The 26,183-nt window shown below is 38.3% G+C and overlaps 2 long non-coding RNA genes across 2 annotated transcripts; one reads left to right on the top strand and one right to left on the bottom strand.

The window, feature by feature from the left end:
- Positions 1-4,845: 4,845 nt before the first annotated feature.
- LOC115430384 (uncharacterized) lies at positions 4,846-13,846 on the bottom strand. The gene is made up of 3 exons (XR_003936929.1): positions 13,768-13,846; positions 12,028-12,031; positions 4,846-4,903 (listed from the first exon to the last, which is right to left on the bottom strand). It is a non-coding gene; the product is annotated as an uncharacterized LOC115430384 (long non-coding RNA).
- Positions 7,097-16,127, top strand: LOC115430383 (uncharacterized). The gene is made up of 3 exons (XR_003936928.1): positions 7,097-7,175; positions 9,970-9,973; positions 16,042-16,127. It is a non-coding gene; the product is annotated as an uncharacterized LOC115430383 (long non-coding RNA).
- The last annotated feature ends 10,056 nt before the right edge of the window (positions 16,128-26,183 follow it).

The raw sequence follows: 26,183 nt of genomic DNA, 5'->3' as shown, positions 1-26,183 counted from the left end.
TTTATTTTTTTTTTTCCACTCCCAGGAATTTTTTTTTAGTTTATTTTTAATTAAAGATGGTTTTTGCTTGTTTTTTTTTTTATCACAGGCGTTCTTTTTTTTTTTTTTAACTTTTTTTAATTCTTTTTTTTTTTTTTTTTACTTTTTACATGTTTTTTTTTTTTTTTTTTTTTTTTTTAATTAATAACCGCACCACCACCCTCTCGGAGGACAACTTATGTTAGTTACAGAATTTTTTTTTTTTTTTTTTTTTACTCCGTGGGCAGTTTTTTTGTTTATTTTATGTGTTTTTTTAGTTTTTTTTTATTGTTTTTTTTTTATTGTTTTTATTTTTTTTTTTTACTTTTTGTTTTGGTGTTTTTTTTTCCACCCCCAGGAAGTTTTTTTTTTTTTTTTTACTTTTTTTATGATTTTTTTTATTTTGTGTTTTACTTTTTTTTTTGTTTTTTTTTTTTGTTCGTTTTGTAATTTTTTTACCCGCCACCCTCTGAGATGGCCTCTGATTTTTCTGGGCCGACAATGCAGCCCCCTTCCCTCCGCCGGAAGAGGAGGGCAGGGGGCTTCATGTCAGGCCTGATTGGTCATGAACAGGACGACGCTAGAGGCAGAGGGAAGGGGGCCTCTGCCTCTGGCTCTGAGGTGGTCTATGACTGTCTAGGCAGACAACGGAACCCCCTGCCCTCCTCCTTGTGGAGGGCAGGGGGCTTCATGTCAGGCTTGATTGGTCGGGTCACCAGACAGCTAGGGGCAGAGGGAAGGGGGCCTCTGCCTCTGGCTCTGAGGTGGTCATGACTGTCTAGGCAGACAACGGACCCCCTGCCCTCCTCTCTGTGGAGGGCAGGGGCTGCATGTCAGGCTTGATTGGTCGTGGGTCACCAGACGCTAGAGGCAGAGGAAGGGGGCCTCTGCCTCTGGCTCTGAGGTGGTCTATGACTTTCTGGGCCGACAACGCATCCCCCTGCTCTCCGCCAGAGGAGGAGACAGGGGGCTGCGTGTCCGGCCTGAATGCTCAAGGAGGACGGGGACTGCCTAAACCCCAGTCATGGGGTCCAGGCAGCCACACTGTCTCTCCTTGGAGACGGTGCGGACAGGGGCAGGGGCCACCTGAACCCAGTGTGGGGGTCAGGTGACCACACCGACTCCCATTTGGGGTCACATGAACCCCAGCGCTGGGGGGGAAAGCGGCCACGGGGGATGGGGGGACGCCTCAACCCAGCACTGGGGGAAGTTACCAATCCCCCTTTGGGGGGACGGGGACTGCCTGAACCCAGTGTGGGGCAGGCAGCACACCGTCTCCCCTTGGAGATGGTGCAGACAGGGGCTGGGGCCACCTGAACCCCAGCGCTGGGGGGAAAGCGGCCACGGTGGTGGGGGGATGGAGGCCGGAGGACGAGGGCCCCCTCAACCCAGTAATGGAGGGAAGGCGACCAATCCTCCTCGGGGGGACGGGGGATGCTGGACCCATCACACCGTCTCCCCTTGGATGGTGCGGACAGGGGCTGGGGCCACCTGAACCCAGTAATTGGGGTCAGGTGGCACACGACTCCCAGTTGGGGCCACCTGAACCCCAGCGCTGGGGGGAAAGCGGCCACGGTGGATGGGGGGATGGAGGCCACGGGAGGACGAGGGCCCCTCAACCCCAGTAATGGGAGGAAGGCGACCAATCCTTAACCCAGTCATGGGGTCCAGCAGCCACACCGTCTCCCCTTGGAGATGGTGCAGACAGGGGCTGGGGCCACCTGAACCCCAGTAATTGGGGTCAGGTGGCCACACCGACTCCCAGTTGGGGCCACCTGAACCCCAGCGCTGGGGGGAAAGCGGCCACGGTGGATGGGGGGATGGAGGCCACGGAGGACGAGGGCCCCCTCAACCCCAGTAATGGGAGGAAGGCGACCAATCCTTCCCTCCGGGGGACGGGGGATGCGGACCCCATCACACCGTCTCCCTTTGGAGACGGTGCAGGACAGGGGCAGGGGCCACCTGAGCCCCAGTGATGGGGGTCAGGGCGGCGCCATACCGACGCCAACTTGGGGCCACCTGAACCCCAGCGCTGGGTGGGCAAGAGCGGCCACGGGGGACGGGGGCCGCTTCAACCCCAGCGCTGGGGGGAAAGCGGCCACTGGGGACGGGGGCCGCTTTAACCCCAGCGCTGGGGGGAAAGCGACACGGGGGACGGGGGCCGCTTCAAACCCAGCGACTGGAGGAAGGCTACCAATCCCTCCCTCTGGGGGTCAGGGGCTGCCTGAACCTCCGGGAACGGGTCCAGGCGCTACACCGTCTCCTCTTGGAGACAGATGTACATGTTGCAGACAGGGGCGGGGCCACCTGAACCTCATCCATCGGGGGATAGGGGCCTCCTGGGTTCAACTTCAGCTGTAAAGTAAGAAAAAAAAAAGTCAACATGGAGGGAGAAATGATTTTTAATTTTCAGTTCAAGGTAGATAAAGTTAGTGATTATTCAGTAAGTCCTGAAGTTTTAAGTGGAGGGTTTAAGCAGTATCTGCTGAATCAGAATGACCTTCTTAAATTTTCATACATGTCAGTTTCGTCTTCCTTTGAACAAACCTGGACAAATAACACCAAACGTTTGTTTAGATAGAATCATCCAAGTGCACCACAGCGATCCAGTAATTTTACAGAAAAACCTGTTTAACTATCATCAAAGTACAAATATTTGAATGATTTCAGTAAAGGAGAGAATAGTTTGAGTTTGATTAAGTAATCTAAATGGTTTACAGCAGCTTTTTATCACTTTGAGTCCTATTTTAATGGTTATTTAGATGAACTGACTAATTTCAGTTTAGTTTTTCTTCATTATCCTTTAGTTTTATCTAAAACTTGCCAGATTATTTAATAAATGTCACTTTTTCATCAGTTTTTTCTGTATTATTTGGATGAATTGAGGGATTTTGAATGATTTACTGTGATTTATATCTGAGTTTTATGTATCTCTAATCCATTCTTCCAAATATTTTTCAGTTTATCTTTAATACTTTGAGTTTTACTAAATCATCTGACAAGGTTTACATCAGTTTTCATGACTTTTAGTCCTATTTACATTGTTATTTAGATGAACTGACTAGTTTTAATTCAGTTTTTCTTCAATAGTAGTCTTAGTTTTATCTCAAATTTGCCAGATTACTGAATAAATCTCACATTTTCATTTAGATAGAATCATCCAAGTGCACCACAGCGATCCAGTAATTTTACAGAAAAACCTGTTAACTATCATCAAAGTACAAATATTTGAATGATTTCAGTAAAGGAGAGAATAGTTTGAGTTGATTAAGTAATCTTAATGGTTTACGGCAGCTTTTTTTATCACTTTGAGTCCTATTTTAGTGGTTATTTAGATGAACTGACTAGTTTCAGTTTAGTTTTTTCTTCAATAGTAGTCTTAGTTTATCTAAAACTTGCCAGATTACTGAATAAATCTCACATTTTCATCAGTTTTCCTCATCTTTTCAGTATTATTTAGATGAATGGAGTTGATTTAACCCTGCAATAAACCATATCGCCTTGTGGGAAAAATAAAGGCTATTTTATCTCATCTTATCTTATCTTATCTGATCTTACTTTGAATGAGTTCTGCTTTGGATTTGTCTCAGTTTTATGTAAAACCTAGTCGATTTTTCCAAATATAACATGGTTTTTCTACAATATTTGAGTTTTATTACATAATCTGACAAGGTCTGGCAAACCTGGACAACAAACACAACGTTGTTTAGGTATAATCATCCATGTGCACCATAGCAATCAAATAACATTACAGCAAAACCTGTTTAACTAGAATCAAAGTACAAATATTTGAATGTTTCAGTAAGGAGTGGATAGTCTGAGTTTAAGTCATCTAATGGTTCGTACAGCACTTTTTATCACTCTGAGTCCTATTTTAATTGTTATTTAGATGAAATGACGAGTTTCACTTCAGTCTTTCTTCAATATCATTTAGTTTTATCTAAACTTGCCAGATTATTGAATAAATCTCATATTTTCCATCAGTTTTACTCCGCTTTTTTAGTATTATTTAGATGAACTGACTAGTTTGAATTCAGTTTTCTCTTCAATATCAGTCTTAGTGTTATCTAAAATTTGCCAGATTATTGAATGAATGTCACTTGTTCATCAGTTTTACTCGCCTTTTTGATTATTATTCAGATGAAATTAGTGGTGTTGGATGACTTTTGCTTAGTGTTATGTAAAACTAATCAATTCTTCCAAATATAACTCAGTTTATCTACAATATTTTATTCTAGTAAATAAGATGACATGGTTTGCAACAGTTTTTTCATCTTTTACCTCTTACTTTAAAGGGGGGTGGGAGATGTTTTCCTGGAGCATTTTTACTTATTGCTTAAAATCCCCTTCACACCTCGATTACAACCAAATAATTAAATGCTCTACACCAAAAAAAAAAAAAATTAAGTCACCTGTGGAAGGGACAGGACTGAAAAAACACCATGCAATCATTTTAAGCGCCAATTGAAATGATTGAACGGTGATATGTCTATTAAACTCAACTGCCATTTGTCCCTCCCCCCCTCCGTGCGTACCCCTGTTTGTGCAGGAATCGTGCGTTCTGAGCTGGAGCCGGTGTTGTGCCAAGGTATGTATCCCCGCTAAGGAGTGTATCCCCTGGCCGCGGGAGCGTACATTCATTCAGTGAGGGTGGAACTGTGACACTGTGCTATAATCACCTAAATATAAGGTCAGTAGTCATATTTGCATTGTGTGAATCTTTGTTTAAATGCTCTAGTTTTATCCACGGGGTTTTGCAGAGTAAGACTCGGCTCTTCAATCAAACTAAAGGCTTAATTTGTACGTGTTATTGAATGTGTTATGATTAAACTACATTGAAATCATGCTGAGATCAGTTTGTGTGGTCTAAACGTTAGGTAATGCACTTACAACGCAGGGGATCGACATCCGAATTCCGACTGGCCCTAATAAAGTGTTCTGAGCTACAGTAGTGTAAGAAAAGTGCGATAAATGCAACAGTATCATTTAATTTGATTGAATTTTTCTGATATAATGCAAACATGTATTTCTGCTTTCTGATGACCTGACAAATAATTTTAATCCAAGAATTTGTATTGAATAAAATAAAGTCTGCTATTCATCCACCCATTATCTTCCGCTTCTTCCGGGGCCGTCGCGGGGGTAACAGTCAGAATTGTTGTGATTATTTGCTGGCCTCAATGGAAGCTACATGATTTCATGTGATGTGATGGACAGGTGAGGCCTGACCATCAACTGGTTAATTCTGTCTATAATTCAGACCATACCAAGTAACTGTAGTGAATATGGGCAGCTTAGTTACAGGGGGCACATATTACTTCAGAGCATCCCAGGTGAGGCCTGACCAGTGTGCTATAATTCATCAGATGTATTTTTGATTTATTAAAAGTTACCTAACTAAAGCGGACACATGAAAAGAGAATGAGAAGGCACGTTCCCTTTATCTGTTTTTACAGATGATCTCACAGACACGTCACTTCTGCGGGGAAGAGGAACACAACTCCAACTAGAGTGGGTAATAAAAATTAAATTAAAGAACTACAAGTTATGATATGAAATGTATTCTGCTATAAAGATACTGGCAATTGTCTTGGCTTCCCTGTGCTACCCCAAATTCTAATTTCTATGCTAGAGCCAACATTTTAATGCATGCACTGTAAGCCCAGACTTTGCATTTACTAAAATGCTTTAATTACAATACTTAAATGATTTAAGTTTTACTACATTATTATAAAATGTTAAGTATATTCTACTAATTTGTAGACATAGTGGAAAGTATGAAAAAGTTTAAGTTGAATGGATTTAAATCACTAAGTTTTAGTCATGACCACACCTTTTTATCTCCGCATTGCATTGTGGGGGCATGTTGTTAAAAATGTGTTATTTTTATGTGCAGGGGTTCAGTGGGGTTGTGGTGTTAGTGTTAATTTGGATTAATGTGTGTATGGCAATGTTTATTGACCTTTTTGTGTTTGTTTTTATTTTTGTAGAGCTGCACATGACTGAGCCATAAGCCGAACAATGGCTTTCCTGTTCATCTAAGCATGTTTCGAGTAACATAAATCTTTATCTTTTCCTAAATAAACACTCCCAGTCCAAGTTATCAGAACTTACTTCCTTCCAAACTTCCAATCATGCTACAATATATAGTTGAATAATTATACAAAGTAGTTATTTTGCAAAAGGTTTTAATTTAATCAACTTGGAATTGAGTACAATTAACTGATAATACTAAGTCTAATGATGAACAAAATAATTAACATTGCAACAAATTTTAAGTTAATTTAACTGGGCATTTAGTGTGTTGTACTTAAAAGCAATTCCATTCAAATCAAGCATTTAGGTTTAATACACTCAACTTTTCTTTACTCATTACTTACTTTTTTTAAGGCAACGGATTACCTCAGATTTTTTAAGTCAACTCACCTTTTCTGCTCTTACAGTGTGGATTTCAGCCACACTTTATGTTCAAACATCTATCAGCAATAACACCATTTTAAACCTGTTTGTATGTTTGCCAGATTCAGTGTGACAATTACTTGCGGTGGTTCCATCCTATGTGTCAACGGGTCTCCAGCTGACAAAGACTTTCTGTGTCTGGCCTGCATTGCAGGATAGGTGCACTGTCTGTGTTTAATCGAGAAAAGTGCACTTCATTTAGCTGTTTCCCACCATTTGTGTGTTGTTTAAAAGTTGCATTATTGGATTATTATGTAGGTAATATTTAATAAGTAAGTTCTGTTATTTGTATTTTAAAGTAATTTAACAATGTTTTTCTTCCTGTTAATTCTACATCTTTCTATAAATGCAATCTGCAAAAAGATGCTCTGAAATAATATGTGACCCCCTGTAACTCAGTCTATGAAAGAGGAAAGCTGCCCATATCCCTACAGTTACTTGGTATGGTCTGAATTATAGACAGAATTAACCTCTTGATGGTCAGGCTTCACCTGTCCATCACAGGGGGGAGACTTTACTTTATTCAATACAAATTCTTAGATTATAGAATTATTTGTCAGATCATCAGAAAGCAGAAATACATGTTTGTATTCTATCAGAAAATTTCAATCAGATTAAATGATACTGTTGCATTTCTAACACTTTTCTTACACTACTGTAGCTCTGAACGCTTTATTAGGAACAGTTGGAATTCAGACGTCCATCCCCTCCGTTGTCATGGCATTACCTAACCTGTTACAGAGTGGCAACATTATGAAGGACGCACAACACCAGACTGAATGCAAAAACAGGCATTTATTCATAAAAACAAGAAGAAAAAAAAAAAAACAGCAAAAAGCTGTGTGATGGTGAATCTTCCGGTGAGCTGATGAAAGGACACAGTCCAGTCGGAATTCGGACGTCGATCCCCTCCGATGTCAGAGCATTACCTAACGTTTAGACCACACAAACTGATCTGAGCAGGATTTCAATGCAGTTTAATCAGTGACAAGTTGAATAACACGTACAAATTAAAGCCTTTAGTTTGACTGAAGAGCCAAGTCTTACTGTGCAAAGGCCCGTGGATAAAACTAGAGCAGTCAAACACAGATTCAAACAATGCAAACAGGACTACTGACCTTAGATTTAGGCCGGGACCACAGCCGGACCCGGGACCGGGCTAATTATTGGACCTGTATTTTCTAAATGTAGCTCACTCAAAACGTTTTCTAGCATCTCTAACATCTCCTGACCCACCTTTAAGTGTTATTTTAATAAAATGACAAAATTAGTGCTCTTACCTTTTTCATGTTGTTAATCACTGCTGGTCGTCAGCTCGTGCAGTTCGAAAAGAGAACGTGCTAAACCGTCCAACGTATTTATAGACCCTTTGCACCTATGCACCTACGTCACACTTATCACGTGACTAGGGGTTCAGCGCCATGGTGAAGGCAAAAGCAACACAACAAACAACGAATGAGCGACGGATTATGGCTACCAGCACTGAAAATAAAGTGTTGGAGTAGTCCTGCGAAGTGACTCACCTTACTGGACGGCAGAAAGAACGCTATTGGAGCAGCTAGCGATAGCAGGGCTAGCTACCGACCCTTCTCCCTCCTGATGTGTTTACGGATGGAGCAAAATCCTCCAGTCTACCGAGTTTAAAGCACACGATCTGCACCATTATGTTCTAAATGAAGTGTCCCCATACACAGGTGCAGATCTAAAAGCATACAAAATCTGGATGATCCCAGTTCTTAGTCTCAGGTTAGATTACAGAGTCGCTGTACTGCGCTCACGGCAGAGGAATGGATCTCATAATGGTAAAGGAAAGATACAGCTAACGTTAGCTAGCTAGCTGTGTATGTTTTTAACAGGTTTTCCCCCAGCATGCCATCAAAACTCAAATAGACTGTAAGCAAAAGCAGCTCTAATTAACTAACACTGTGTAATAATGTTAGTGGCTGTCATAAGTAGCCTACAGTATTAGCTCTGTTGTTGAAGTGGCTGCCTTTCTACTATCTACACACAGTCATGTGTACAGTTCAGAGTATAAACACCTTTAGATGACATGGGTGTGGCGAGGATTCAGAAATGGATGCATCCAGAGCAGAAACAAAAGTCAAGTGGAGAATCTGACTGAATATACTTTTTTTGACTTACATTTTTTATTTTCTTTTTCCAAACATCACATCATCACGCATCTAACATTTACCCTTTCATGCATAGTGGTCACACAGTGGACAGTTCTCTCCAGCTGTTCTCTTATTCATGGGTTTAGTGGTTTTAGTTCCATATCAGCCAACACAGTGGACGCTTATGCATCATCTTATAAACTGCAATTCATACCATTATGTAACTTTGCTGTTCTTGATTGGTTCTTGCGTGGAAATCAATTGTTTTTTTTTTATTTTTTTTTTTTGCATATTATCTCCATGAAGTGAGAAATAATTAGTATTAGAATATGTTAAAATGTGAGAAAACATCAGATTAGCTGCATTAAACATGGTTTCATTTCACTGTTTTCATATCACTTATGATATTGGGTTTTAAATACATGTTTCTTTGCTTCAAGAATAAAATTCATGGTGTAGCTGGGTGGACATTTTTGTACATCCATGGAAAAAAAAAAACCCAATCTAATTGTTTTTTGTTGTGAACTAAGGTTGTTATAATTCATGCATGAAAGGGTTAAAATTAGAATACTGAATGCACATTTTTAATCACAGCACTTATTTAGTTCTTGTTTTCTCTGAAATATTCACATCATGTTTAACATAACTGAATTTTCACTCTGCTACTCTGCACATCATGCTGAAATTGACTCTACTGTAGTCTGTAAGTGTCATTTTAGTTCAATAGAAATTCGCCCATGTGATTTGTGGTTTTCACATTTATGACAATAACAGATCTGAGTTACATGTGAACAAAAGGATCAGAAAGGGGTCACTTTTGGCTGGATTGTGAACATAAACTCCACACTCAAAAATTGATTTGTTCAATTACATATGATAGTTATGTCAACAATTTCCATATAACCGAGTTATGTTCAAACAAATTATTACAGTAGCCAACACTCACTAACGCAACTTTTACTCAACTACATTAAGTAAAACCAATTGAACCTCCTTGTAGTTCCAACTTAACTGCCTTGAATAAGCAATACTTATGTTTCATTGTATTAAAGTGGTGAATTTATGTTGGATTTACTAGACCTAGTTATGTCAACAATTTCCACACAATGTAGTTAAATAAAAATCAAATACAATATTTTGTTCTGTGAAAACATTTATTGTACAGATATCACAAATATTTTAAACCACAAACAACATTTTTTCAACATGTTATTCCCCTTTGTTATAGAATTTTTAATATAGTTTTTAGAAAGTGCCCATGAAAACAATATATCTTAAGAAGACCTGCAAAACCAAATGAAGCACCAAAAAGCAGAATAAAAGCTGAATCCCTCACAATTCTGAACACAGTGAAACCTAGTGTAATATGAATCGTGAGTAAAGTAAACCCATTTTTGTTAAGTAAAAGCACTCAAAATATTTTGCTTCTTGCCACTTCAGCACTGTAGGAGTAAAACAAAAAGTGCACAGAGGTCTCCAGAATTAACACATGAACTAAAAAAAACCCCAAAAACTATCCACCACGGTCATGAGGAAAAGGCATTTTCCACAAACGTTGCCAAATCTTATGGCGGGGAACTTGGAAATTTTGTTTGTGGTGCTGTGACCAAATGTTGATGTTTTGATTCTCTATCCTCATTGCTACAACTATCAATATTCCCCTATCACTCTCCATTTCTCCTTGTCTCTCACTCTCCATTCTCACTGTTGATCTCTGCAACTTCTCATTTGTATTTTGTGAGGTTGTGTTATGTTCCTTTTGTGAAAGTCTGTTAAACATTTAGGCATCCGATCTGCAACATTGAGTCCATTCTTCACAGTTCAACATGCAGATCCAAAGACAACACAAAACCTGTCTAAGATGTTCCTTCAAACAGTTTGTTCTTTAGCACTTGTGCCTTCGTTGAGAGTTTGTTGCCATCTAGCTCCATGATAAGTTTTTGCAGAACCTCAAGTATATACTTCAGGTTGGTTGGATAGCTCAAGTCAAGTGAGTACATGAGGCCAAACAAAATGGCGACAGCATTTGCAATGTTACCAAGTCATGAGCACATCCACCCCTTCCATGATTATTCCATCTGTCAGCATATCTGTGGGCTCTGCACCTTCAACCTTGATGGCAAAATTCCCAGGACTGTCTGGCCCATAGCCCCTCTGGTTGTCTTCAACATCCTCAAACAGAAAAAAAATAAACCAGTTACATATACCATCAGAAAGCACCATCATTAAAGTACCAACCTTCAATACAAATAATAATAATATAATGTAATAGTCGACAAACTGCTATTAATGCGATTTCACTGAAGGGATTTTTATTATGGAGAAACCAGAGGACAGAATACTTACCATATACTCTTGAATGAGATGGTCAGGGTCTTCATTGAGGTAGACCATGAGTGCTTTGAGCACGCAGGCTCTTCTTGTTTCAACAGCATCAGTCTACAGCAGCGAACAAGGGGAATGTATGAGGTTATTGTTATTGCATCATATAGCAATTATTACTACAGATCATCACTGTTATACCATAAGTAAGCAATGCTTTTGCAATAATATACCCGCAGCTGTTTCGCAGTCCTAAGGCCCCAACAAGTGCCCAGCTATTTTTATTTAAAAAAATATTTATACTGAAGAGCAGATTTGTGTATAATGAATGAAATAAAAATACCTTATCCAAGTCTCTCATGATATTCCTTATTTGTAGTCCTACGGCTCCTCCTTTCTTTCTGAAGATGGTCATCAGCTGTGTAGGTGATGATCCAGCTGTTGCATGAAGTTTGATCTCAGTGGGACAGTGGTGATGCAAGTAAACTCTGCTTCCACCTACAGACATTTAACAGTAAATATAAAATAGCAACAGGACACAGGTCAATTAAAACCAAACAGAACAACATTGTAACATTGTGCTCTTCATTTATTTTATTTATTTATATATCTTTGTTTTAACATTTACAATACTTAAAAAGTGTTAACATGAAACTATTATTTTACTTTAATTAAGAAAATCAAAAGTAGAAAAAAAACAAATACAAGCATTTGCATGCTGTATTCCTAAATATTTTAATACTATGTCAAAAATTATGAAATGGAACAATCCTGCATATTTTTATAGAATTACTAAAAACAAATAATACACACTGTATGTGCATTTTTAGTACTCAAATTGTGAAAAGGAACGTTGTCACTCACACAATAAAACTTCACCAGCATATGCTCTGTATTTCTGAAGGATTTGACCTTTTCTAAATTCACATATGCTGTCAAAACATATTAATTAAAACCAGAACTTTGTGCACATAAATTCACCATCTTCGTCACTTCTACAGAGTCCTCACACTGGAGTCAAACGCAGAGGCACCTGTTCAGGTCCGACTCCAGCTGTCTGAGCGCATGCGCAGATAGTGTACATATGTTTGCGCTTGTCCAGGATGTGACCCACTTTACTGATGCCTCTGTTGAAGCGCTGGCCTTGGTCAGTTTAGTGAACATGGACTGTTGTTTTTGGACTTTAGTTTTCAGCTCTTTTACCTTCTCTTCACGGGTGGCTGATTCCCACTGGAGACTCCAGAAAAGTTGCTGTGAACTTTGGTGAAGTTCCGCTCCACGTTGCATCTTTTACTGACTTCCAGAACGCGCCGCAGATCACACACACCACCACCCGCACACACACACACACCACCACACACACCACACATTTGTCTTTCACATTTGTCAAACAGAAGTCCGTGCCTCATCGTTGGTGAAAATAACTCCTTGGCTATATTCAGCCCACATCGTTGCGGGTCTAAACCCACTTCCTGCCTGGCATCTGGCTCATTCTGGGCCCCGCCCCTCTCCAATGACAGGCAACAAACCAGCTCTAAAGTTTGATTGGCAGCTAGTTGACCGTTTCATCTCAGGAGGGGGGCAGGACACTGGTGCCCGCGGGCACCGTGTTAGTGACCCCTGTATTACACCGTTAGTAGTTAGAGCTGCTTTTGCTTACAGTCTATTTGAGTTTTGATGGCATGCTGGGGGAAAACCAGATAAAAACATACACAGCTCTAGCTAACGTTAGCTCTATCTTTCATTTACCATTATGAAATCCATTCCTCTGCCGTGAGCGCAGTACAGCGACTCTGTAATCTAACCTGAGACTAAACTGGGATCATCCAGACTTTTGCATGCTTTTAGATCTGCACCTGTGTATGGGGACACTTCATTTAGAACATTGGTGCAGATCGTGTGCTTTAAACTCCGGTAGACTGGAGGATTTTGCTCCATCCGTAAACACATCGGAGGGAGAAGGGTCGGTAGCTAGCCCTGCTATCGCTAGCTGCTCCAGATAGCGTTCTTTCTTGCCTGCCGTCCAGTAATGAGTCACTTCGCAGGACTACTCCAACACTTTATTTTCAGTGCTGGTAGCCATAATCCGTCGCTCATTCGTTTGTTTGTTGTGTTGCATTTGCCTTCACCATGGCGCTGAACCCCTAGTCACGTGATAAGTGTGACGTAGGTGCATAGGTGCAAAGGGTCTATAAAACGTTGGACGGTTTGGCACGTTCTCTTTTCGAACTGCACGAGCTGACGACCAGCAGTAAATTACCAACATGAAAAAGTAAGAGCACTAATTTTGTCATTTTATTAAAATAACACTTAAAGGTGGGTCAGGAGATGTTAGAGATGCTAGAAAACGTTTTGAGTGAGCTACATTTAGAAAATACAGGTCCAATAATTAGCCCGGTCCCGGGTCCGGCTGTGGTCCCGGCCTAAATCTAAGGTCAGTAGTCCTGTTTGCATTGTTTGAATCTGTGTTTGACTGCTCTAGTTTTATCCACGGGCCTTTGCACAGTAAGACTTGGCTCTTCAGTCAAACTAAAGGCTTTAATTTGTACGTGTTATTCAACTTGTCACTGATTAACTGCATTGAAATCCTGCTCAGATCAGTTTGTGTGGTCTAAACGTTAGGTAATGCTCTGACATCGGAGGGGATCGACGTCCGAATTCCGACTGGACTGTGTCCTTTCATCAGCTCACCGGAAGATTCACCATCACACAGCTTTTTGCTGTTTTTTTTTTTTTTTCTTCTTGTTTTTATGAATAAATGCCTGTTTTTGCATTCATCTGGTGTTGTGCGTCCTTCATAATGTTGCCACTCTGTAACAGGTTAGGTAATGCCATGACAACGGAGGGGATGGACGTCTGAATTCCAACTGTTCCTAATAAAGCGTTCAGAGCTACAGTAGTGTAAGAAAAGTGTTAGAAATGCAACAGTATCATTTAATCTGATTGAAATTTTCTGATAGAATACAACATGTATTTCTGCTTTCTGATGATCTGACAAATAATTCTATAATCTAAGAATTTGTATTGAATAAATAAAGTCTCCCCCCTGTGATGGACAGGTGAAGCCTGACCATCAAGAGGTTAATTCTGTCTATAATTCAGACCATACCAAGTAACTGTAGGGAATATGGGCAGCTTTCCTCTTTCATAGACTGAGTTACAGGGGGCTCACATATTATTTCAGAGCATCTTTTTGCAGATTGCATTTATAAAGATGTAGAATTAACAGGAAGAAAAACATTTTTAAATTACTTTAAAATACAAATAAATAGAACTTACTTATTAAATATTACCTACATTAATAATCCAATAATGCAACTTTTAAACAACACAAATGGTGGGAAACAGCTAAATGAAGTGCACTTTTCTCGATTAAACACAGACAGTGCACCTATCCTGCAATGCAGGCCAGACACAGAAAGTCTTTGTCAGCTGGAGACCCGTTGACACATAGGATGGAACCACCGCAAGTAATTGTCACACTGAATCTGGCAAACATACAAACAGGTTTAAAATAGTGTTATTGCTGATAGATGTTTGAGCATAACAGTGTGGCTGAAATCCACACTGTAAGAGCGAAAAGGTGAGTTGACTTAAAAAATCTGTAGTTAACCCGTTGCCTTAAAAAATGTAAGTATGAGTAAAGAAAACTTGAGTGTGTTAAACCTAATGCTTGATTTGAATGGAATTGCTGTTTTAAGTACAACACACTAAATGCCCAGTTAATTTAACTTAAAATTTGTTGCATGTTAATTATTTTGTTCAGTCATTAGACTTAGTATTATCAGTTAATTGTACTCAATTCCAAGTTGATGTAAATTAAAACCTTTTGCAAAATTAACTACTTTTATAATTACTCAACTCTATATATGTAGCATGATGGAAGTTTGGAAGGAAGTAAGTTCTGATAACTTGCCAGATCTGGGAGTGGTTTAATTTGGGAAAAGATAAGATTTATGTTGCTCAGTAACATGCTTAGATGAACAGGAAAGCCATTGTTCGGCTTATGGCTCTCAGTCATGTCAGCTCTCTACAAAAACAAACAACAAAAAGGTCAATAAACATTGCCATACACACATTAAATCCAAATTAACACTAACACCACAACCCCACTGAACCCCTGCACATAAAATAACACATTTTTAACAACATGCCCACAATGCAATGCGGAGATAAAAAGGTGTGGTCATGACTAAAACTTAGTGATTCAAATCTATTCAACTTAAACTTTTTCATACTTTCCACTATGTCTACAATTAGTAGAATATACTTAACATTTTATAATAATGTAGTAAAACTTAAATCATTTAAGTTCATTGTAATTAAAGCATTTTACTAAATGCAAAGTCTGGGCTTACAGTGCATGCATTAAAATGTTGGCTCTAGCATAGAAATTAGAATTTGGGGTAGCACAGGGGAAGCCAAGACAATTGCCAGTATCTTTATAGCAAACATTTCATATTCATAACTTGTAGTTCTTTAATTTAATTTTTTATTGCCCAACTCTGGTTGGAGTTGTGCTCCTCTTCCCCCGAAGTGACGTGTCTGTGAGATCATCTGTAAAACACATAAAGGGAACGTGCCTTCTCATTCTCTTTTCATGTGTCCGCTTTAGTTAGGTAACTTTTTAATAAATCAAAAACATCTGATGAATTATAGCACACTGGTCAGGCCTCACCTGGGATGCTCTGAAGTAATATGTGACCCCCCTGTAACTAAGCTGCCCATATTCACTACAGTTACTTGGTATAGTCTGAATTATAGACAGAATTAACCAGCTGATGGTCAGCCTCACCTGTCCATCACATCACATGAAATCATGTAGCTTCCATTGAGGCCAGCAAATAATCACAACAATTCTGACTGTTACCCCCGCGACTCGGCCCCGGAAGAAGCGAAGATAATGGGTGGATGAACAGCAGACTTTATTTTATTCAATACAAATTCTTGGATTCTAAAATTATTTGTCAGGTCATCAGAAAGCAGAAATACATGTTTGCATTATATCAGAAAAATTCAATCAATTAAATGATACTGTTGCATTTATCGCACTTTTCTTACACTACTGTAGCTCAGAACACTTTATTAGGGCCAGTCGGATTCGGATGTCGATCCCCTGCGTTGTAAGTGCATTACCTAACGTTTAGACCACACAAACTGATCTCAGCATGATTTCAATGTAGTTTAATCAGTAACACATTCAATAACACATACAAATTAATGCCTTTAGTTTGATTGAAGAGCCGAGTCTTACTCTGCAAAACCCCGTGGATAAAACTAGAGCATTTAAACAAAGATTCACACAATGCAAATATGACTACTGACCTTATATTTAGGTGAGTTATAGCACAGTGTCACAGTTCCACCCTCACTGAATGAATGTACGCTCCCGCGGCCAGGGGATACACTCCTTAGCGGGATACATACCTTGGCACAACACCGGCTCCAGCTCAGAACGCACGATTCTGCACAACAGGGTACGCACGGAGGGGGAGGGACAAATGGCAGTTGAGTTTAATAGACATATCACCGTTCAATCATTTCAATTGGACGCTTAAAATGATTGCATGGTGTTTTTTCAGTCCTGTCCCTTCCACAGGTGACTTAATTTTTTTTTTTTTGGTGTCAGAGCATTTAATTATTTGGTTGTAATCGAGGTGTGAAGGGGATTTTAAGCAATATAGTAAAAAGCTCCAGGAAACATCTCCCCCCCACCTTTAAAGTAAGATAAAAGATGAAAAACTGTTGCAAACCATGTCATCTTATTTACTAGAAATAAAAATTGTAGATAAACTGAGTTATATTTGGAAGAATTGATTAGTTTTACATAACACTAAGCAAAGTCATCCAACCCACTAATTTCATCTGAATAATAATCAAAAAGCGAGTAAAACTGATGAACAAGTGACATTCATTCAATAATCTGGCAAATTTTAGATAACACTAAGACTGATATTGAAGAGAAACTGAATTCAAACTAGTCAGTTCATCTAAATAATACTAAAAAGCGGAGTAAAACTGATGAAATATGAGATTTATTCAATAATCTGGCAAGTTTAGATAAAACTAAATGATATTGAAGAAAGACTGAAGTGAAACTCGTCATTTCATCTAAATAACAATTAAATAGGACTCAAAGTGATAAAAAGCTGCTGTAAACCATTTAAGATGACTTAAACTCAGACTATCCACTCCTTTACTGAAATCATTCAAATATTTGTACTTTGATTCTAGTTAAACAGGTTTTGCTGTAATGTTATTTGATTGCTATGGTGCACTGGATGATTATACCTAAACAAACGTTTGGTGTTGTTGTCCAGGTTTGCCAGACCTTGTCAGATTATGTATAAAACTCAAAATATTGTAGAAAAACCATGTTATATTTGGAAAAATCGACTAGGTTTACATAAAACTGAGACAAATCCAAAGCAGAACTCATTCAAAGTAAGATCAGATAAGATAATAAGATGAGATAAAATATGCCTTTATTTTTCCCACAAGGCGATATGGTTTATTGCAGGGTTAATCACTCCATTCATCTAAATAATACTGAAAATGAGGAAAACTGATGAAAATGTGAGATTTATTCAGTAATCTGGCAAGTTTTAGATAAAACTAAGACTACTATTGAAGAAAAACTAAACTGAAACTAGTCAGTTCATCTAAATAACCACTAAAATAGGACTCAAAGTGATAAAAAAGCTGCCGTAAACCATTTAAGATTACTTAATCAAACTCAAACTATTCTCTCCTTTACTGAAATCATTCAATATTTGTACTTTGATGATAGTTAAACAGGTTTTTCTGTAAAATTACTGGATCGCTGTGGTGCACTTGGATGATTCTATCTAAATGAAAATGTGAGATTTATTCAGTAATCTGGCAAATTTGAGATAAAACTAAGACTACTATTGAAGAAAACTGAATTAAAACTAGTCAGTTCATCTAAATAACAATGTAAATAGGACTAAAAGTCATGAAACTGATGTAAACCTTGTCAGATGATTTAGTAAAACTCAAAGTATTAAAGATAAACTGAAAAATATTTGGAAGAATGGATTAGAGATACATAAAACTCATATAAATCACAGTAAATCATTCAAAATCCCTCAATTCATCCAAATATACAGAAAAACTGATGAAAAAGTGACATTTATTAAATAATCTGGCAAGTTTTAGATAAAACTAAAGGATAATGAAGAAAAACTAAACTGAAATTAGTCAGTTCATCTAATAACCATTAAAATAGGACTCAAAGTGATAAAAAGCTGCTGTAAACCATTTAAGATTACTTAATCAAACTCAAACTATTCTCTCCTTTACTGAATCATTCAAATATTTGTACTTGATGATAGTTAAACAGGTTTTTCTGTAAAATTACTGGTCGCTGTGGTGCACTTGGATGATTCTATCTAAACAACGTTTGGTGTTATTTGTCCAGTTTGTTCAAAGGAAGACGAAACTGACATGTATGAAAATTTAAGAAGGTCATTCTGATTCAGCAGATACTGCTTAAACCTCCACTTAAAACTTCAGGACTTACTGAATAATCACTAACTTTATCTACCTTGAACTGAAATTAAAAATCATTTCTCCCTCCATGTTGACTTTTTTTTTTCTTACTTTACAGCTGAAGTTGAACCCAGGAGCCCCTATCCCCCGATGGATGAGGTTCAGGTGGCCCCCGCCCCTGTCTGCAACATGTACACTGTCTCCAAGAGGAGACGGTGTAGCTGCCTGGACCCGTTCCCGGAGGTTCAGGCAGCCCCTGACCCCCCAGAGGGAGGATTGGTAGCCTTCCTCCAGTCGCTGGGTTGAAGCGGCCCCCGTCCCCCGTGTCCGCTTTCCCCCCAGCGCTGGGGTTAAAGCGGCCCCCGTCCCCCGTGGCCGCTTTCCCCCCAGCGCTGGGGTTGAGCGGCCCCCGTCCCCCGTGGCCGCTTTCCCCCCAGCGCTGGGGTTGAAGCGGCCCCCGTCCCCCGTGGCCGCTTGCCCCCCAGCGCTGGGGTTCAGGTGGCCCCAAGTGGGAGTCGGTATGGCCGCCTGACCCCCATCACTTGGGCTCAGGTGGCCCCTGCCCCTGTCCGCACCTCTCCAAGGGAGACGGTGTGATGGGGTCCAGGCATCCCCCGTCCCCCCGGAGGGAAGGATTGGTCGCCTTCCTCCCATTACTGGGGTTGAGGGGCCCTCGTCCTCCGTGGCCTCCATCCCCCCCTCCACCGTGGCCGCTTTCCCCCCAGCGCTGGGGTTCAGGTGGCCCCATGGGAGTCGTATGGCCGCCTGACCCCCATCACTGGGGCTCAGGTGCCCCACCCCTGTCCGCACCGCTCCAAAGGAGACGGTGTATGGGTCCAGGCATCCCCCGTCCCCCCGGAGGAAGGATTGGTCGCCTTCCTCCCATTACTGGGGTTGAGGGGCCCTCGTCCTCCGTGGCCTCCATCCCCCCCATCCCGTGGCCGCTTTCCCCCCAGCGCTGGGGTTCAGGTGGCCCCAACTGGAGTCGTGTGGCCACCTGACCCCAATTACTGGGTTCAGGTGGCCCCAGCCCCTGTCCGCACCATCTCCAAGGGGAGACGGTGTGATGGGTCCAGCATCCCCCGTCCCCCCGGAGGGAAGGATTGGTCGCCTTCCTCCCATTACTGGGTTGAGGGGGCCCTCGTCCTCCGTGGCCTCCATCCCCCCATCCACCGTGGCCGCTTTCCCCCCAGCGCTGGGGTTCAGGTGGCCCCAGCCCCTGTCTGCACCATCTCCAAGGGGAGACGGTGTGGCTGCCTGGGCCCCATCACTGGGGTTCAGGCAGTCCCCGTCCCCCCAAAGGGAGGGATTGGTAGACTTCCCCCAGTCGCTGGGGTTGAGGCGTCCCCCATCCCCCGTGGCCGCTTTCCCCCCAGCGCTGGGGTTCATGTGACCCCAAATGGGAGTCGGTGTGGTCACCTGACCCCCATCACTGGGGTTCAGGTGGCCCCTGCCCCTGTCCGCACCGTCTCCAAGGAGAGACAGTGTGGCTGCCTGGACCCCATGACTGGGGTTAAGGCATCCCCGTCCTCCAGTGAGCATTCAGGCCGGACACGCAGCCCCCTGCTCTCCTCCTCTGGCGGAGAGCAGGGGATGCGTTGTCGGCCCAAAAGTCATAGACCACCTCAGAGCCAGAGGCAGAGGCCCCCTTCCTCTGCCTCTAGCTGTCTGGTGACCCACGACCAATCAAGCCTGACATGCAGCCCCGCCCTCCACAAGAGGAGGAGGGCAGGGGGTCCGTTGTCTGCCTAGACAGTCATAGACCACCTCAGAGCCAGAGGCAGAGGCCCCCTTCCCTCTGCCCCTAGCTGTCTGGTGACCCACGACCAATCAAGCCTGACATGAAGCCCCCTGCCCTCCACAAGGAGGAGGCAGGGGTTCCGTTGTCTGCCTAGACAGTCATAGACCACCTCAGAGCCAGAGGCAGAGGCCCCCTTCCCTCTGCCTCTAGCTTCTGGTGGCCCATGACCAATCAGGCCTGCATGAAGCCCCCTGCCCTCCTCTTCCGGCGGAGGGAAGGGGCTGCATTGTCTCCCCAGAAAAATCAGAGGCCATCTCAGGTGGCGGGTAAAAAAATTACAACGAACAACAAAAAAAAAAACAAAAAAAAAGTAAACACAAAATAAAAAAATCTAAAAAAAGTAAAAAAAAAAAAAACACTTCCTGGGTGGAAAAAAAAACCACAAACAAAGTAAAAAAAAAAATAAAAACAATAAAAAAAAAAAACAATAAAAACAAATAAAAAAACACATAAAAAAAACAAAACTGCCCACGGAGTAAAAAAAAAAAAAAAAAAAATTCTGTAACTAACAATAAGTGTCCTCCGAAGGGTGGTGGTGGCGGTATATGTAATTAAAAAAAAAAAAAAAAAAAAAAAAAAAATGTAAATAAAAAAAAAAAAAAAAAAAAAAAAAAGAAATATAAAAAAGTTAAAAAAAAAAAAAAAAAGCCGCCTGTGGATAAAAAAAAAAACAAGCAAAAAACCATCTTTAATTAAAAATAAATAAAAAAAATTCCTGGGAGTGGAAAAAAAAAAATAAAAATAAAAAATAAAAAAGAAACAACAAACAAAACTAAAAAAAATATAAAATAAAACAAAAAACCTGCCCAGGAGTAAAAAAAAATAATTAAAAAAAAAAAAAAATGCTGTAACTAACATAAAGTTGTCCCCGAAGGGGGTGGTGTGGCGGGTATATGTTAAATAAAATAAAAAATAAAAAATAAAAAATTAAAAATTAAAAAACATGTTAAAAAAAAAAAAACAAGTTAAAAACTAAAAATAAAAAAAAAAAAAAACTGCCTGTGGGACAAAAAACAACAAAAAAACCGTCTTTAATAAAAAATAAATAAAAACACTTCCTGGGGTGGAAAAAAAAAAAAAAGTTAAAAAAAAAAAAACAACATAAAAGAAACACAAAACAAAACTAAAAAATATAAAATCAACAAAAAAACCTGCCCAGGATAAAAAAAAAAAAAAAAAAAATGCTGTAACTAACAATAAAGTTGTCCTCCGAAGAGGGGGGTGGTGCGGTATATGTAATAAAAAAAATTAAAAAAAAAAATTAAAATAAAAATTTAAAAAAATGTTAAAAAAAATTAAAAAAAATGTTAAAAGTAAATAAAAAAATAAAAAACTGCCTGTGGGACAAAAAACCAGCAAAAACGTCTTTAATAAAAAATAACAAAAAACAACTTCCTGGGGGTGGAAAAAAAAAAAAGTTAAAAAAAACAAACAACAATAAAAGAAACAACAAAAAACAAACTAAAAATATAATAAAACAAAAAAACCTGCCCAGGAGTAAAAAAAAAAAAAAAAAAAATGCTGTAACTAACATAAGTTTCCTCTGAAGGGGGGGGTGGCGGTATATTAAATAAAAAAAAAAAAAAAAAAAAAAAAAAAAATTAAAATAAAAAAATGTTAAAAATAAAAAACAAAATTTAAAAAGTAAAATAAAAAAAAAAAAACTGCCTGTGACAAAAAAACAAGCAAAAACGTCTTTAAATAAAAATAACATAAAAAAACACTTCCTGGGGGGAAAAAAAAAAAAAGTTAAAAAAAAACAAACAAAAAAACAAACACAAAAAACAAACAAAAATAAAAATAAAAAAAAAAAAAAACAAAAAAAAAAAAAAAAAAAAAAAAAAAAAAAAAAAAAAAATGCTGTAACTAACAATAAAGTTGTCCTCCGAGAGGGGGGTGGTGGCGGTGATTAAATAAATTAAAAATGTAAAAAAAATTAAAAAAAAAAAAAACCAAAAAAAAACATATAAAAACACAAAAAAGTAAAAAAAAAAATCATAAAAAAATTAAAAGAAAAAAATAACTGCCTGTGGGATAAAAACAACAAACAAACAACAAAATTCTTTAAATAAAAAATAAATTAAAAAAACACTTCCTGGGGGTGGAAAAAAAAAAGTAAAAAAATAAAAACAATAAAGAAACAACAAAAAACAAAACTAAAAAAAAATAATAAAACAAAAAACTGCCCATGGAGTAAAATTTTTTTTTTTAATAATAAAAAAAATAAAAAAAATGCTGTAACTAACATAAAGTTGTCCTCCGAAGAGGGGGGGTGGGTGGTGGGTAATGTAATTAAAAAAACAAAAAAAAAAAAAAGTAAACAAACAATAAAAGTAAAAAAAAAAATCATAAAAAAGTTAAAAGAAAAAAATTACTGCCTGTGGGATAAAAAAAAACAAACAAAAAAAATTCTTTAATAAAAAATAAAATAAAAAAAAACACTTCCTGGGGTGGAAAAAGTAAAAAAAAAAAAATAATAAAAACAATAAAGAACAACCAAAACAAATAAAAAACATAAAATAAAACAAAAACCTGCCCAGGGATAAAAAAAAAAAAACAAAAAATGCAAAAAAAATTCTTAACACATAAGTTGTCCTCCGAAGAGGGGTGTGGTGGCGGTATATGTAAATAAAAATAAATAAAAATAAAAAAAAAAACATGTTAAAAAAAAAAATTATAAAAAAGTTAAAAAAAAAAAAAAAAAAAAAAACTGCCTGGGGATTAAAAAAACGTCTTTAAATAAAAAACTAAAATAAAAAACGATTCCTGGAGTGGAAAAAAACAAACAAACAAAAAAAGAAACAACAAAAACAAGCTAAAAATAAAAATAAAACAAAAAAACCTGCCCAGGAGTAAAAAAAAAAAAAATGCTGTAACTAACAATAATTGTCATCCGAAGAGGGGTGGTGCAGGTATATGTAAATAAAAAAGAAAAAAAAAATTTAAATTTAAATTTAATTTAAAAAAATGTTTAAAAGTAAAGAAAAAAATGATACAAAAAGTTTAAAAAAAAAAACTGCCTGTGGATAAAAAAACAAGCAAAAAAACGTCTTTAATAAAAAATAATAAAAAAACACTTCCTGGGGTGGAAAAAAAAAAAAGTTAAAAAAAAAAAAAAAAAAAAACAAAAAAGAAACACAAAAAACAAAACTAAAAAAATATAAATAAAACAAAACCTGCCCAGGGAGTAAAAAAAAAGTTAAAAAAAAAAGTTAAAAAAATGCTGTAACTAACAATCAAGTTGTCCTCCAAAGAGGGGGTGTGGCGGTATATGTAAATTTAAAAATTTTTAAAAATTTAAAAAATTAAAAAAACATGTAAAAACAACATAAAGTTAAAAAAAAAAAAAAAAAATCATAAAATTTAAAAAAAAAACCTGCCTGTGGGATAAAAAAAAAACAAACACAAAAATTATTTAATAAACAAATAAAATAAAAATAAAAAACACTTCCTGGGGGTGGAAAAAAAAACCACACAAAAAAAAGTAAAAAAATAAAAATAAAATAAAACACTAAACAAACATAAAAAAACTAAAAATAAAAAAAAACCTGCCCAGGAGTAAAAAAAAGAAAAATATAATTAAAAAAAAAAAAAATGCTGTCAACAATAAAGTTGCCTCCGAAGAGGGGGGTGGTGGTGTATATGTAAATTAAAAAAAAAAAAAAAAAAAAAAACATGTAAAAACAACAAAAAAGTTAAAAAAATCATAAAAAAAATTACAAAAAAAAAAAAAAAAAAAAACTGCCTGTGGGATAAAAACAACACACAAACACAACAAAAAAAATTCTTAAATAAAAAATAAATAAAAAAACACTTCCTGGGGGTTAAAAAAATACCCCCCCCCCCCCAAAAAAAAGTAAAAAAAAAAAAAGTTAAAAAAAAAAAGCTTATAAAACAAAACAAAAAACGCCTGGGGTAAAAAAAAAAAAAAAAAAAAAAAAAAAAAAAAAACTTTCCTGGAGAGAAAAAAAAAGAAAAAAAAATCTTTTAATTAAAAAAAAATCTACCTCGGGGTAAAAAAAAAAAAAGAAAGTAAATTTTAAAAAAACAAAAAACATGAAACCCCCCACATACCACCAAATATATAATATATACAGGGTGGGGAAGCAAATTACAATATTTTGAGGCAGGGATTGAAAGACGTGTATGACCAATTAGTTTTTGAAAGTCATGAGAATTTATTTGCCACAAGAAAATGACATCATAGAAAATGTTTTTTTCTATGTGTCCTCCTTCTTTCTCAATAACTGCCTTCACACGCTTCCTGAAACTTGTACAAGTGTTCCTCAAATATTCGGGTGACAACTTCCCTCTTCTTCTTTAATAGTATCTTCCAGACTTTCTGTATAGTTTGGCTCATATCATTCTCTTCTTTACATTATAAACAGTCTTTATGGACACTCCAACTATTTTTGAAATCTCCTTTGGTGTGACGAGTGCATTCAGCAAATCACACACTCGTTGACTTGCTTTCCTGATTACTCATATGGGCAAAAGTTTCTGAAAGGTATGGATAAGTGTTAGTATGATTTGACATCAATATATGTTTGGTTTCAAACAATTGACGTTAGTGCCTGCTGAGAAAAAACAACTAAATGTTCATTGTAAATTTTGCTCCCCCCCCCCTGGATATACTACACACAACACACACACCACCACACCACACACACACACATATATATAATATATATATATTATATATTATATATATAGGTGTGTGTGTGTGTGTGTGTGGGTGGTGTGTGTGGGTGTGTGGCGATTTCTCACAGACTGCAGGGAGCCCGGCTTCCCCTAAATTAGAAAATTAAATGGTTAAATATGTTCGGTTGTGTTGACATTTATTGACTACAAATGTGTTAGAACACGTTCATCTCACAGATGATTCGTTCAGATCAGCTTTATCACAACCACGGACTCGATGTTGTTCACTTCTCATACATTCCCGTTGCGCTGTTTTCTCACACATCTCTCCTCAGTGCATTGTCCTTAGACTGCGGGCATCTCTGGGCTTCAATGGGACTGAGTGGAAGTTTTTTCCATTGCGTCAAAACTGGACGGTAATTGGATAAATGCCACGATGTTGTCCCGCCCCCAGACCCGGGTGTCTCCGGGTTGAATGGAGCTGTGGGCGAGCTCGGCCGGGCTGGACGCCCGAATCCCACGTGCTGATTGGAGGATCAGTCGAAAGCCTGAATCCCGTTGATTGACAGCTATTTGAGATCTCCTCCTTACTGACACAGTTCAGTTTAATACCGTCACACATTCTGCTGTGAAATCAGAGAGAAACCACTACGAAATTACTGTTCATTTCTTGCACTGTAAATAAACACCACTCATTGTACTTCCTTGTTTCAATTTAACATAATTTCAGCGTTTTCTTGTTTCAGTTCATAATTTAATCATTTCTTGTTCGAGTTTAATATCGTTTTGTAGATAGTTAAATCAATCATACTGTCGGCTAGGTCGGAGTGAAAGGAGCATCTGTTGTTTAAAAAGGCTGAAGTCTTACACCCACACACATTGGGCCAAGGCAATCTGCAGTCCATCTCTGCTGGACATTCAGGACACTGGTCCAGTCCCTGGAAAAGACGCCTACTTGGTACAATAAGTCACAGAGCATTTTGTTAAAAGGAAACGGAGGCCGAATTTATGTTTAAATAACTTGACAATTTTTTTATTTATTTTTTTTTCTTTCTTTTTTTTGATGTAAGCCGACAATGAGCTTCCCCTGTCTGAAAGACAGCAGCCGCCACTGGTCGCATCATACTATTATTTAAATTGCATAACGTATGTTCCACGCCACAATGCCACACAATTCACTGACTCCATAATTAACTAACTTTAAAGGTGGTTTACCCGTTCATCGTCCTCATTAGTTGTTTCCAACCGGAGGTCGTTTTTGTGAAAAGTTGCAGATTTTGGCACATTTGGCTGCGTTTGCTTCCAGAGCTTTCCTC

This window comes from Sphaeramia orbicularis, chromosome 12 (assembly GCF_902148855.1).
Source record: "Sphaeramia orbicularis chromosome 12, fSphaOr1.1, whole genome shotgun sequence".
NCBI lineage: Eukaryota > Metazoa > Chordata > Actinopteri > Kurtiformes > Apogonidae > Sphaeramia > Sphaeramia orbicularis.
This window is presented reverse-complemented; position numbering and strand designations above follow the sequence as displayed.